Source organism: Bombina bombina, chromosome 2 (assembly GCF_027579735.1).
Source record: "Bombina bombina isolate aBomBom1 chromosome 2, aBomBom1.pri, whole genome shotgun sequence".
Taxonomy (NCBI): domain Eukaryota; kingdom Metazoa; phylum Chordata; class Amphibia; order Anura; family Bombinatoridae; genus Bombina; species Bombina bombina.
In genome coordinates this window covers 1,447,756,456-1,447,769,500 of record NC_069500.1, presented here as the reverse complement: position 1 = coordinate 1,447,769,500, position 13,045 = coordinate 1,447,756,456, and positions in this window count along the sequence as shown.

Below are 13,045 nucleotides of genomic sequence, written 5' to 3'. Positions count from 1 at the left end.
TTTATTATCAGAAAAAAATCTTGCTCTTTCTATGTGATTACATGCTTTACACTGTTTACACGGATAACAGCCCGGCTCACGTCCAACTCCATCCAACCAACTGCCACCCATATGTGGTCGAATTAAGTGGCTGTGAACCAGGCTGTCCCGTAAATTTGGTGCCCTTCTTGCTGTAAAGAGGGGTTGTGGGGTGAGAGCTTCACATAATTTCGTGTCAGAAAGGAGGATATGCCAATATCTTTGCATTATCTTGCGTATATCCTCCCAGCTCTCATTAAAAGTTGAAATAAATCTAATCTTTCACTGTTGGGGGTCCCTACCTCTCACTTTAGTTCTAGATGTACTAAAAATGCTATCTTCTTGTGAGCGATTTTTTTGGCGTTGATATGCCTCACTAATTAGCTTTTTAGGATGTCCTCTTTGACTGAACCGTTTAGTCAGTTCTCTAGACTCTGCTAAGAAATCTGCTTCCGTGGTACAGTTCCTACGACCACGATAGAATTGTGAAATAGGAATACCTTTTATTTGATATTTTGAATGGAAACTGTCTGCCCTTAGAATACTGTTTGTAGAAGTAGCTTTACGAAACACCTTAGTGACTAACGTGTCATTCCTTACCATGACCGTGACATCCAAAAAATTAATTGTTTCTGGATCTTTAATTAGTGTAAATTTAAGATTAAATATTTCATTGTTGAGGGAATCCACAAATAATTCCAACTGAGATTCAATTCCCCTCCACAGGAGGAACACGTCATCTATGTAGCGAAGCCACATAGTGACGTGGTCACTCACTGTGGGGGAGTCAAGCACATAAAGATTTTCCCAAAATCCTAGATAGAGGCACGCATATGAGGGCGCAAATTTGGCCCCCATAGCCGTGCCTTGTAGTTGCAGAAAGTATCTATTGTCAAACACAAATAAATTATTTGTTAAGGCGAATTCCAATAATTCACAAATAAAGTCTGTATGACTCTGAAAGTTACTGCCTCTTTGCTGAAGATAGTATCTTGTAGCCTGCAACCCTTTTGCATGAGGAATACTAGAGTACAATGACTCAACATCTATTGTCGCCAATAACATGTTTTCCTCGATATTGATACCACTGATTTTTCTTAAAAAATCAGGTGTATCCTGTACATAGGTTGGGAGATATTGAACAAAAGGTTTCAAAAAATGATCAATATATTGACCTATACCTTCCAAAGGTCCATCAATACCGGCAATAATTGGTCTACCCGGTGGATATTTATATCCTTCTTTGTGGACCTTTGGAATGGTATAAAAGGTGGGTATTTTCGGATTTTTTGGCAACAAAAAATCAAATTCCTCCTTGGTGATGATGTTATTCATTAGACCACATTGTAAGATGGTACTTAATCTAGATAGAATAGTGTTAATTGGATTATCATTAAGACGTTTATATTGTGTCTGGTCATTTAGCTGTCTATAGCATTCACCTCTATATTTCGCTGTATCTTGTAATACTAGGTTGCCACCTTTATCAGATTGCTTGATGGTCAGATTTTTATTTGAACCCAGTTCATAAAGGGCTTTTCTTTCTCCTTGTGTTAAATTATCCACAATGAGATAATCATTGTTAAGTTTCATTATTTCACCCTCAACCAATTTAACAAAGGTGGACTGTGGATTTTGATTTAAATCCACTATTTATTGTATTTTGGTTCCCACCTATTTCTGATCTTAGAGAATCCTGTTCTAGGGATTCTAATATCTCAACCATATCATCAGTATTACAAACATTTTCATTATCCTTCAGCAAAGAGCCTATGACAATTTTCTGGCAAACAGTTTTAAATCTTTAACTGCCTCAAATTTGTCAAGAGCAGTTTTCTTTGGGGCATGCCCCGCAAAAGGCCCTTTTAAGGGCTGGTAAGGCAAAAGAGCTGTTTACTTTTTAATGTAGAATAGGGTAGGGAATTTTTTTATTTTGGGGGGCTTTGTTATTTTATTAGGGGGCTTAGATTAGATGTAAGTAGCTTAAAATTGTTGTAATATTTTTTAAATGTTTGTAACTTATTTTTTTTATTTTTTGTAACTTAGCTGTTTTATTTTTTGTACTTTAGTTAGTTTATTTAATTGTATTTAATTGTAGTTATTTGTAGTTAATTTATTTAATTAATGTAATGATAGTGTAGTGTTAGGTTTAATTGTAACTTAGGTTAGGATTTATTTTACAGGTAATTTTGTATTTCTTTTAGCTAGGTAGTTATTAAATAGTTAATAACTATTTAATAACTATTCTAACTAGCTAAAATAAATACAAAGTTACCTGTAAAATAAATATAAATCCTAAGATAGCTACAATGTAATTATTAATTACATTGTAGCTATTTTAGGGTTTATTTTACAGGTAAGTATTTATTTTTAAATAGGAATAATTTATTAAAGTATAGTGTAGTGTTAGGTGTAATTGTAACTTAGGTTAGTTTTTATTTTACAGGTAAATGTCTCTTTATTTTAGCTAGGTAGCTATTAAATAGTTAATAACTAATTAATAGCTATTGTACCTAGTTAAAATAAATTGAAACATGCCTGTAAAATAAATATAAATCCTAAGATAGCTACAATATAATTATTATTTATATTGTAGCTATATTAGGGTTTATTTTAAAGGTAAGTATTTAGTTTTAAATAGGATTCATTTAGTTAATAAGAGTTAAATTTATTTAGATGTATTTAATTAATATTTAAGTTAGGGGGTGTTAGGGTTAGTGTTAGACTTAGGTTTAGGGGTTAATAATTTTATTAGAGTTGCGGCGGTGTAGGGGGGGCAGGATAGGGGTTAATAATTTTATTACAGTGGCGGCGGTGTAGGGGGGGGGGCTGTATAGGGGTTAATAAATTTATTATAGGTGGCGACGGTGTAGGGGGGACAGATTAGGGGTTAATAAGTTTAATATATGTTGCGGCGGGGTTTGGGGGCGGCGGTTTAAGGGTTAATCTATTTATTTAGTTGCGGTGGGGTCCGGGATCCGCAGGATAGGGGTTAATAAATGTATTATAGGTGGCGGCAGTATAGGGGGGGCAGGATAGGGTTTAGTAGGTATAATGTAGGTGGCGGCGGTGTCCGGGAGCGACGGTTTAGGGGTTAATACATTTATTATAGTTGCGGCGGGGTCTAGGAGCGGGTAGAACAGTGTAGTTAGTGTGAGTGCTTAGTGACAGGGGTGTCAATAAAGCTGTAACTCTCACAATCCGCTGCCCATCCCCCCGTACTTGGTGCGTGGCTTTGTGACAGCTTTTTTGATAACTTAGGCAAACGTATTCAGGTCCGCGGCGGCGATGTGAGGCGAGCTTAGGCGGGCGTATTGGACCGGCGAAGGCAGGTAAAGTAGACGGCTTGATAAGTACCCCTCAGAGACTTCTGTGTGTGATATAGAGAGACTGCTGTGTGTGATATAGAGAGACTGCTGTGTGTGATAGTGAGAGAGAGACTGCTGTATGTGATATATATAGAGAGAGAGAGACTGCTGTGTGTGATATAGAAAGAGAGACTGCTGTGTGTGATATAGAGAGAAATACTGTTGTGTGTGATAGAGAGGGAGACTGCTGTGTGTGATAGAGAGAGAGACTGCTATGTGTGATATAGAGAGACTGCTGTGTATGATAGTGAGAGAGAGACTGCTGTGTGTGATATAGAGAAAGACTGCTGTGTGTGATATAGAGAGAGACTGCTGTGTGTGATATAGAGAGAGACTGCTGTGTGTGATAGAGAGAGAGACTGCTGTGTGTGATAGAGAGAGAGACTGCTGTGTGTGATATAGAGAAAGACTGCTGTGTGTGATATAGAGAGACTGCTTTATGTGATAGTGAGAGAGAGACTGCTGTGTGTGATATATATATAGAGAGAGAGACTGCTGTGTGTGATATAGAAAGAGAGACTGCTGTGTGTTATATAGAGAGAAATACTGTTGTGTGTGATAGAGAGGGAGACTGCTATGTGTGATATAGAGAGACTGCTGTGTGTGATAGTGAGAGAGAGACTGCTGTGTGTGATATAGAGAGAGACTGCTGTGTGTGATATAGAGAGAGACTGCTGTGTGTGATAGAGAGAGACTGCTGTGTGTGATAGAGAGAGAGAGACTGTTGTGTGTGATATAGAGAGAGACTGCTGTGGTGATAGTGAGAGAGAGACTGCTGTGTACGATACAGATAGAGAGAATGCTGTTTGTGATAGAGAGAGAGACTGCTGTGTGTGATAGAGAGAGAGAGAGACTGCTGTGTGTGATAGAGAGAGAGACTGCTGTGTGTGATATAGAGAGAGATACTGTTGTGTATGATATTGAGAGAGGGACTGCTGTGTGTGATAGAGAGAGACTGCTGTGTGTGATAGAGAGAGACTGCTGTGTGTGATAGAGAGAAAGAGACTGCTGTGTGTTATAGAGAGAAAGAGACTGCTGTGTGTGATAGAGAGAGAGATACTGTTGTGTGTGATATAGAGAGATAGAGACTGCTGTGTGTGATATATATAGAGAGAGACTGCTGTGTGTGATATATAGAGAGAGATACTGTTGTGTGTGATATAGAGAGATAGAGACTGCTGTGTGTGATATATAGAGAGAGACTGCTGTTTGTGATAGAGAGACACTGCTGTGTGTGATATAGAGAGAGACTGTTGTGTGTGATGAAGAGAGAGACTGCTGTGTGTGATAGAGAGAGAGAGACTGTTGTGTGTGATATAGAGAGAGACTGCTGTTTGTGATACAGATAGAGAGAATGCTGTGTGTGATAGAGAGAGAGACTGCTGTGTGTGATATAGAGAGAAAGACTGCTGTGTGTGATAGAGAGAGATAGACTGCTGTGTGTGATAGAGAGAGAGACTGCTATGTGTGATATAGAGAGAGATACTGTTGTGTATGATATTGAGAGAGAGACTGCTGTGTGTGATAGAGAGAGAGATACTGTTGTGTGTGATATAGAGAGATAGAGACTGCTGTGTGTGATATATAGAGAGAGACTGCTGTGTGATATATATAGAGAGAGATACTGTTGTGTGTGATATAGAGAGAGAGAGACTGCTGTGTGTGATATATAGAGAGAGACTGCTGTTTGTGATAGAGAGAGAAAGACTGCTGTGTGTGATAGAGAGAGAGACTGCTGTGTGTGATATAGAGAGACTGCTGTGTGTGATAGTGAAAGAGAGACTGCTGTTTGTGATAGAGAGAGAGACTGCTGTGTGTGATATAGAGAGACTGCTGTGTGTGATAGTGAAAGAGAGACTGCTGTGTGTGATATATAGAGAGAGACTGCTGTGTGTGATATATAGAGAGAGACTGCTGTGTGTGATATATAGAGAGAGACTGCTGTGTGTGATAAAGAGAGAGACTGCTGTGTGTGATATATATAGAGAGAGACTGCTGTGTGTGATAAAGAGAGAGACTGCTGTGTGTGATATATATAGAGAGAGACTGCTGTGTGTGATAGTGAGAGACAGTTGTGGGTTATATCGAGAGACTGCTGTGTGTGATATAGAGAGAGACTGCTGTGTGTGATATAGAGAGAGAGACTGCTGTGTGTGATATAGAGAGACTGCTGTGTGTGATATAGAGAGACTGCTGTGTGTGATAGTGAAAGAGAGACTGCTGTGTGTGATATAGAGAGAGACTGCTGTGTGTGATATAGAGAGAGACTGCTGTGTGTGATATAGAGAGAGATTGCTGTGTGTGATAGAGAGAGACTGCTGTGTGTTATAGAGAGAGACTGTTGTGTGTGATAAAGAGAGAGACTGCTGTGTGTGATAGAGAGAGAGAGAGACTCTTGTGTGTGATATAGAGAGAGACTGCTGTGGTGATAATGAGACAGAGACTGCTGTGTGTGATAGAGATAGAGAGAATGCTGTGTGTGATAGAGAGAGAGACTGCTGTGTGTGATAGAGAGAGAGACTGCTGTGTGTCATAGAGAGAGAGACTGCTGTGTGTGATAGAGAGAATCACAAACTTTGAGGCACCAGCACTTTGTAGATTTGTTAATCTTTAATAGGAATTGTTTAAAACAGCAAAGTTTGGGGGGTTTAACCCCTTAGTCATGCTCATGCTGTGATATAGAGAGAGAGACTGCTGTGTGTGATATAGAGAGAGACTGCTGTGTGTGATATAGAGAGAGACTGCTTTGTGTGATATAAAGAGAGACTGCTGTGTGTGATATAGAGAGAGACTGCTTTGTGTGATATAAAGAGAGACTGCTGTGTGTGATATATAGAGAGAGACTGCTGTGTGTGATAAAGAGAGAGACTGCTGTGTGTGATTATATATAGAGAGAGAGACTGCTGTGTGTGATATATATAGAGAGAGAGACTGCTGTGTGTGATATATAGAGAGAGAGACTGCTGTGTGTGATAGAGATACTGTTATGTGTGATAGAGAGAGAGAGACTGCTGTGTGTGATATAGAGACTGTTGTGTGTGATAGAGAGAGACTGTTGTGTGTTGTAAAGAGAGAGACTGCTGTGTGTGACAGAGAAAGACTGCTGTGTGTGATAGAGAGAGACTGTTGTGTGTGATATATATAAAGAGACTGCTGTGGTCATAGTGAGAGAGAGAGAGACTGCTGTGTGTGATACAGATAGAGAGACTGCTGTGTGTGATAGAAAGAGAGACTTCTGTGTGTTATAGAGAGAGAGAGACTGCTATGTGTGATATAGAGAGACTGCTGTGTGTGATATATATAGAGAGAGACTGCTGTGTGTGATATATAGAGAGAGACTGCTGTGTGTGATATAGAGAGAAAGACTGCTGTGTGTGATAGAGTGGGAGACTGCTATGTGTGATATAAAGAGACTGCTGTGTGTGATAGTGAGAGAGAGACTGCTGTGTGTGATATATATAGAGACTGCTGTGTGTGATATATAGAGAGAGACTGCTGTGTGTGATATAGAGAGAAAGACTGCTGTGTGTGATAGAGAGGGAGACTGCTATGTGTGATATAGAGAGACTGCTGTGTGTGATAGTGAGAGAGAGACTGATGTGTGTGATATAGAGAGAGACTGCTGTGTGTGATATAGAGAGAGACTGCTATGTGTGATATAGAGAGACTGCTGTATGTGATAGTTAGAGACTGTTGTGTGTGATATAGAGAGAGACTGCTGTGTGTTATAGAGTGAGAAAGAGACTGCTGTGTGTGATAGAGAGAGAGACTGCTATGTGTGATATAGAGAGACTGCTGTGTGTGATAGTGAAAGAGAGACTGCTGTGTGTGATATATATAGAGAGAGACTGCTGTGTGTGATATAGAGAGAAAGACTGCTGTGTGTGATAGAGAGGGAGACTGCTATGTGTGATATAGAGAGAGAGACTGCTGTGTGTGATATATAGAGAGAGACTGCTGTGTGTGATAGAGAGAGACTGCTGTGTGTGATATATAGAGAGAGACTGCTGTGTGTGGTAGAGAGAGAAAGACTGCTGTGTGTGATATAGAGAGAGAGACTTCTGTGTGTGATATAGAGAGAGAGACTGCTGTGTGTGATAGTGAGAGAGAGACTGCTGTGTGTGATATAGAGAAAGACTGCTGTGTGTGATATAGAGACTGCTGTGTGTGATAGAGAGAGAGACTGCTGTGTGTGATAGAGAGAGAGACTTCTGTGTGTGATATAGAGAGACTGCTGTGTGTGATATAGAGAGACTGCTGTGTGTGATAGCGAGAGAGAGACTGCTGTGTGTGATATATATAGAGAGAGAGACTGCTGTGTGTGATATAGAAAAAGAGACTGCTGTGTGTGATATAGAGAGAAATACTGTTGTGTGTCATAGAGAGGCAGACTGCTGTGTGTGATAGTGAGAGACTGCTGTGTGTGATATAGAGAGAGACTGCTGTGTGTGATAGAGAAAGACTGTTGTGTGTGATAAAGAGAGAGACTGCTGTGTGTGATAGAGAGAGAGAGAGGGAGACTGTTGTGTGTGATATAGAGAGAGACTGCTGTGGTGATAGTGTGAGAGGGACTGCTGTTTGTGATACAGATAGAGAGAATGCTGTGTGTGATAGAGAGAGAGACTGCTGTGTGTGATAGAGAGAGAGAGAGACTGCTGTGTGTGATAGAGAGAGAGACACTGCTGTGTGTGATATAGAGAGAGATACTGTTGTGTATGATATTGAGAGAGAGACTGCTGTGTGTGATAGAGAGAGAGAGACTGTTGTGTGTGATATAGAGAGATAGAGACTGCTGTGTGTGATATAGAGAGAGACTGCTGTATGTGATATATATATAGAGAGAGACTGCTGTGTGTGATATAGAAAGAGAGACTGCTGTGTGTGATAGAGAGAAATACTGTTGTGTTTCATAGAGAGGGAGACTGCTATGTATGATATAGAGAGACTGCTGTGTGTGATAGTGAGAGAAAGACTGATGTGTGTGATATAGAGAGAGACTGCTGTGTGTGATAGAGTGAGAAAGAGACTGCTGTGTGTGATAGAGAGAGAGACTGCTATGTGTGATATAGAGAGACTGCTGTGTGTGATAGAGTGAGAAAGAGACTGCTGTGTGTGATATAGAGAGAGACTGCTATGTGTGATATAGAGAGACTGCTGTGTGTGATAGTGAAAGAGAGACTGCTGTGTGTGATATATATATAGAGAGACTGCTGTCTGTGATATAGAGAGAAAGACTGCTGTGTGTGATAGAGAGGGAGACTGCTATGTGTGATATAGAGAGACTGCTGTGTGTGATAGTGAGAGAGAGACTGATGTGTGTGATATAGAGAGAGACTGCTGTGTGTGATATAGAGAGAGACTGCTATGTGTGATATAGAGAGAAAGACTGCTGTGTGTGATATAGAGGGAGAGACTGCTGTGTGTGATATAGAGAGAGAGACTGCTGTGTGTGATATATAGAGAGAGACTGCTGTGTGTGATAGAGAGAGACTGCTGTGTGTGATATATAGAGAGAGACTGCTGTGTGTGATAGAGAGAGAAAGACTGCTGTGTGTGATATAGAGAGAGAGACTGCTGTGTGTGATATAGAGAGAGAGACTGCTGTGTGTGATAGTGAGAGAGAGACTGCTGTGTGTGATATAGAGAAAGACTGCTGTGTGTGATATAGAGACTGCTGTGTGTGATAGAGAGAGAGACTGCTGTGTGTGATAGAGAGAGAGACTTCTGTGTGTGATATAGAGAGACTGCTGTGTGTGATATAGAGAGACTGCTGTGTGTGATAGTGAGAGAGAGACTGCTGTGTGTGATATATATAGAGAGAGAGACTGCTGTGTGTGATATAGAAAAAGAGACTGCTGTGTGTGATATAGAGAGAAATACTGTTGTGTGTCATAGAGAGGCAGACTGCTATGTGTGATATAGAGAGACTGCTGTGTGTGATAGTGAGAGACTGCTGTGTGTGATATAGAGAGAGACTGCTGTGTGTGATAGAGAAAGACTGTTGTGTGTGATAAAGAGAGAGACTGCTGTGTGTGATAGAGAGAGAGAGAGAGAGACTGTTGTGTGTGATATAGAGAGAGACTGCTGTGGTGATAGTGTGAGAGGGACTGCTGTTTGTGATACAGATAGAGAGAATGCTGTGTGTGATAGAGAGAGAGACTGCTGTGTGTGATATATAGAGAGAGATACTGTTGTGTGTGATAGAGAGAGACACTGCTGTGTGTGATATAGAGAGAGATACTGTTGTGTATGATATTGAGAGAGACTGCTGTGTGTGATAGAGAGAGACTGTTGTGTGTGATATAGAGAGATAGAGACTGCTGTGTGTGATATAGAGAGAGACTGCTGTATGTGATATATAGAGAGAGACTGCTATGTGTGATATAGAAAGAGAGACTGCTGTGTGTGATAGAGAGAAATACTGTTGTGTTTCATAGAGAGGGAGACTGCTATGTGTGATATAGAGAGACTGCTGTGTGTGATAGTGAGAGAAAGACTGATGTGTGTGATATAGAGAGAGACTGCTGTGTGTGATATAGAGAGAGAGACTGCTGTGTGTGATATAGAGAGAGAGACTGCTGTGTGTGATATAGAGAGAGAGACTGCTGTGTGTGATAGTGAGAGAAAGACTGATGTGTGTGATATAGAGAGAGACTGCTGTGTGTGATATAGAGAGATAGAGACTGCTGTGTGTGATAGTGAGAGAGAGACTGCTGTGTGTGATATATATATTTAGAGAGAGACTGCTGTGTGTGATATAGAAAGAGAGACTGCTGTGTGTGATAGAGAGAAATACTGTTGTGTGTCATAGAGAGGGAGACTGCTATGTGTGATATAGATAGACTGCTGTGTGTGATAGTGAGAGAAAGACTGCTGTGTGTGATATAGAGAGAGACTGCTGTGTGTGATATAGAGAGAGACTGCTGTGTGTGATAGAGAGAGACTGCTGTGTGTGATAAAGAGAGAGACTGCTGTGTGTGATAGAGAGAGAGAGAGACTGTTGTGTGTGATATAGAGAGAGACTGCTGTGGTGATACAGATAGAGAGAATGCTGTGTGTGATAGAGAGAGAGACTGCTGTGTGTGATATAGAAAGAACATATGGATACTAAAACATATGGATACTAAAGGTTATGACATATACAGTAATGGAATAATGCAAATACAAAAGCTAAGTAATTGGCAAACAAATCCTTGCCGTTTTAAAGTTATGATCTGCAGATTTCAACTTAAAATTACTAGGCATAGCAGGCGTAAGTACATATAAATATACTAAGTACTGAATTGCCTTACGATCCATCCATTTTACCCCAATATGTCCTGCTGATGGATGAATGAATAACTTGAGACCTATGCTGTAAACAATAAAACACTCAATATTATTTCCTTCTCTGCGCTATTAATGTATACTGGCCCCTGCCTGAATACATTCATCAAAGTATTGTCATATATACCTGAATGAGCCAACTCATTGAATTGACATGCCTAGCTAAGTTCAATCATCCCCGTACGAATTACAACCAATGAGAAGCTGCACAGTGTAGCTTTGAAGAACCAATCAGAGTACAGAGGCGGGTGTTAAATTTTCATATCACCCGCCTTGTCCGGCCGGCGCGTACCCCTCTGAGGAAGCGTAATGTGAAACGCGCGTCAGGGGCACCAGTACCGGGTTATGTAACCCGCATTTTTTAATTGCTGACTCAGCATAGCACTTTTGGTTAACGGTTGTGACCACAAATAGACAGTTAAAAGTAAATAGGTCTCCGCTATAGAAGAGACCTTTTTCAGTTTAGCCTTTGCTTATTTGTCATATTGCCACTGGCTGGCGCCTTAAATTAATGGGCTATATATATCGATACTTAGATTAATGGGCTATATATATTGATTCAAGTAGCTAGCTCACACCGGTGGATTCGTGCAGGGTGTGTGATTAGGCTAATGTCTGCACCAAGGAATATAGGGAGCCAATGATATATGATCTCAGGCTTCAGTGAGAGTGAGATTTGGTGCTGAACGTATAATTTGTTATATCTGAATACTGGCCTTGAACTTTATAACACGGCTAAATTTAAATATACTTGGTGATTTTGAATATCGCAGCACTACAGAAAATCGTATATCTCATAGGGACAGCTACTGTTAGTGACCCATTATACTTACTGCTACGTTATTTCCATCGCTAACAGCGGTGCAAACATTTGATTAGATACATAAAATCCTATTTAGTTATTGGACAGATACAATAACTCTAGTGCTTGCATATATAGCCACTGGGACATAGAATATCAGCCTAACGGTATAACCAATCTAATGTTGTCACAAAAATATTAGCAGACCCGAATTCGCCAGTTACAATATTTGCAAAAAATAGTTATAGCTAACCTCTAATCAGTTTGGAACTAGCTACCAGACACATTTATTTTTGTGTTGGTTAGTTATCCTTATATATTGATTCTCCTGTACAACAATCATATAATACCGCAATTGTTCCTTACCTGGAGGTTGTGATTCCTGCAAAGACTGTTATAAAGGAGAGATTTATATTTGTACTGTCTATAAATCATTGGTGTATTCCCTGGTGTGAATTATTAAACATATTTGTATACCCTGGTAGCAACCTACAATTATCCACTTTCGTGCTTTTCGATAGGAAATTATATCACTCTGAGTTTCAGCTAGTTTTAACAGTATGTGTGTGTGTGCATGAGTATGAGTCCAGTCGGGCTCCTATTTTTTCTTCAATAAAGTTATTTAGTATAAATGGGGATGTGTGTGTGATTTGATTATTACATTGTTCTCACTTTTCTTTGTCTAAACTTATTTTAATGGGTCCAGTATTACACTAGTCCAGTTACCTGCAGACTTTTTCTTTGTCGTGCAAGTCTTTTTGCACACATTTATGTACATTTGGATGTATATCACTGCTTGAGGTTCTGGAGTTCAGGGTCTGTTAATATTATTAGATTCGATTTTGCACCCCTGAATTCAATAGCAAACCCATTTCTCCTATCCCTCACCATTTCTAGTTAACAGATATAGAAAGAGAGACTGCCGTGTGTGATAGAGAGAAATACTGTTGTGTGTCATAGAGAGGGAGACTGCTGTGTGTGATATAGAGAGACTGCCGTGTGTGATAGTGAGAGAAAGACTGCTGTGTGTGATATAGAGAGAGACTGCTGTGTGTGATATAGAGAGAGACTGCTGTGTGTGATAGAGAGAGACTGTTGTGTGTGATGAAGAGAGAGACTGCTGTGTGTGATAGAGAGAGAGAGACTGTTGTGTGTGATATAGAGAGAGACTGCTGTTTGTGATACAGATAGAGAGAATGCTGTGTGTGATAGAGAGAGAGACTGCTGTGTGTGATAGAGAGAGAGAGACTGCTGTGTGTGATAGAGAGAGAGACTGCTATGTGTGATATAGAGAGAGATACTGTTGTGTATGATATTGAGAGAGAGACTGCTGTGTGTGATAGAGAGAGAGAGACTGCTGTGTGTGATATATATAGAGAGACTGCTGTGTGTGATATATAGAGAGAGATACTGTTGTGTGTGATATAGAGAGAGAGAGACTGCTGTGTGTGATATATATAGAGAGACTGCTGTGTGTGATATATAGAGAGAGATACTGTTGTGTGTGATATAGAGAGAGAGAGACTGTGCT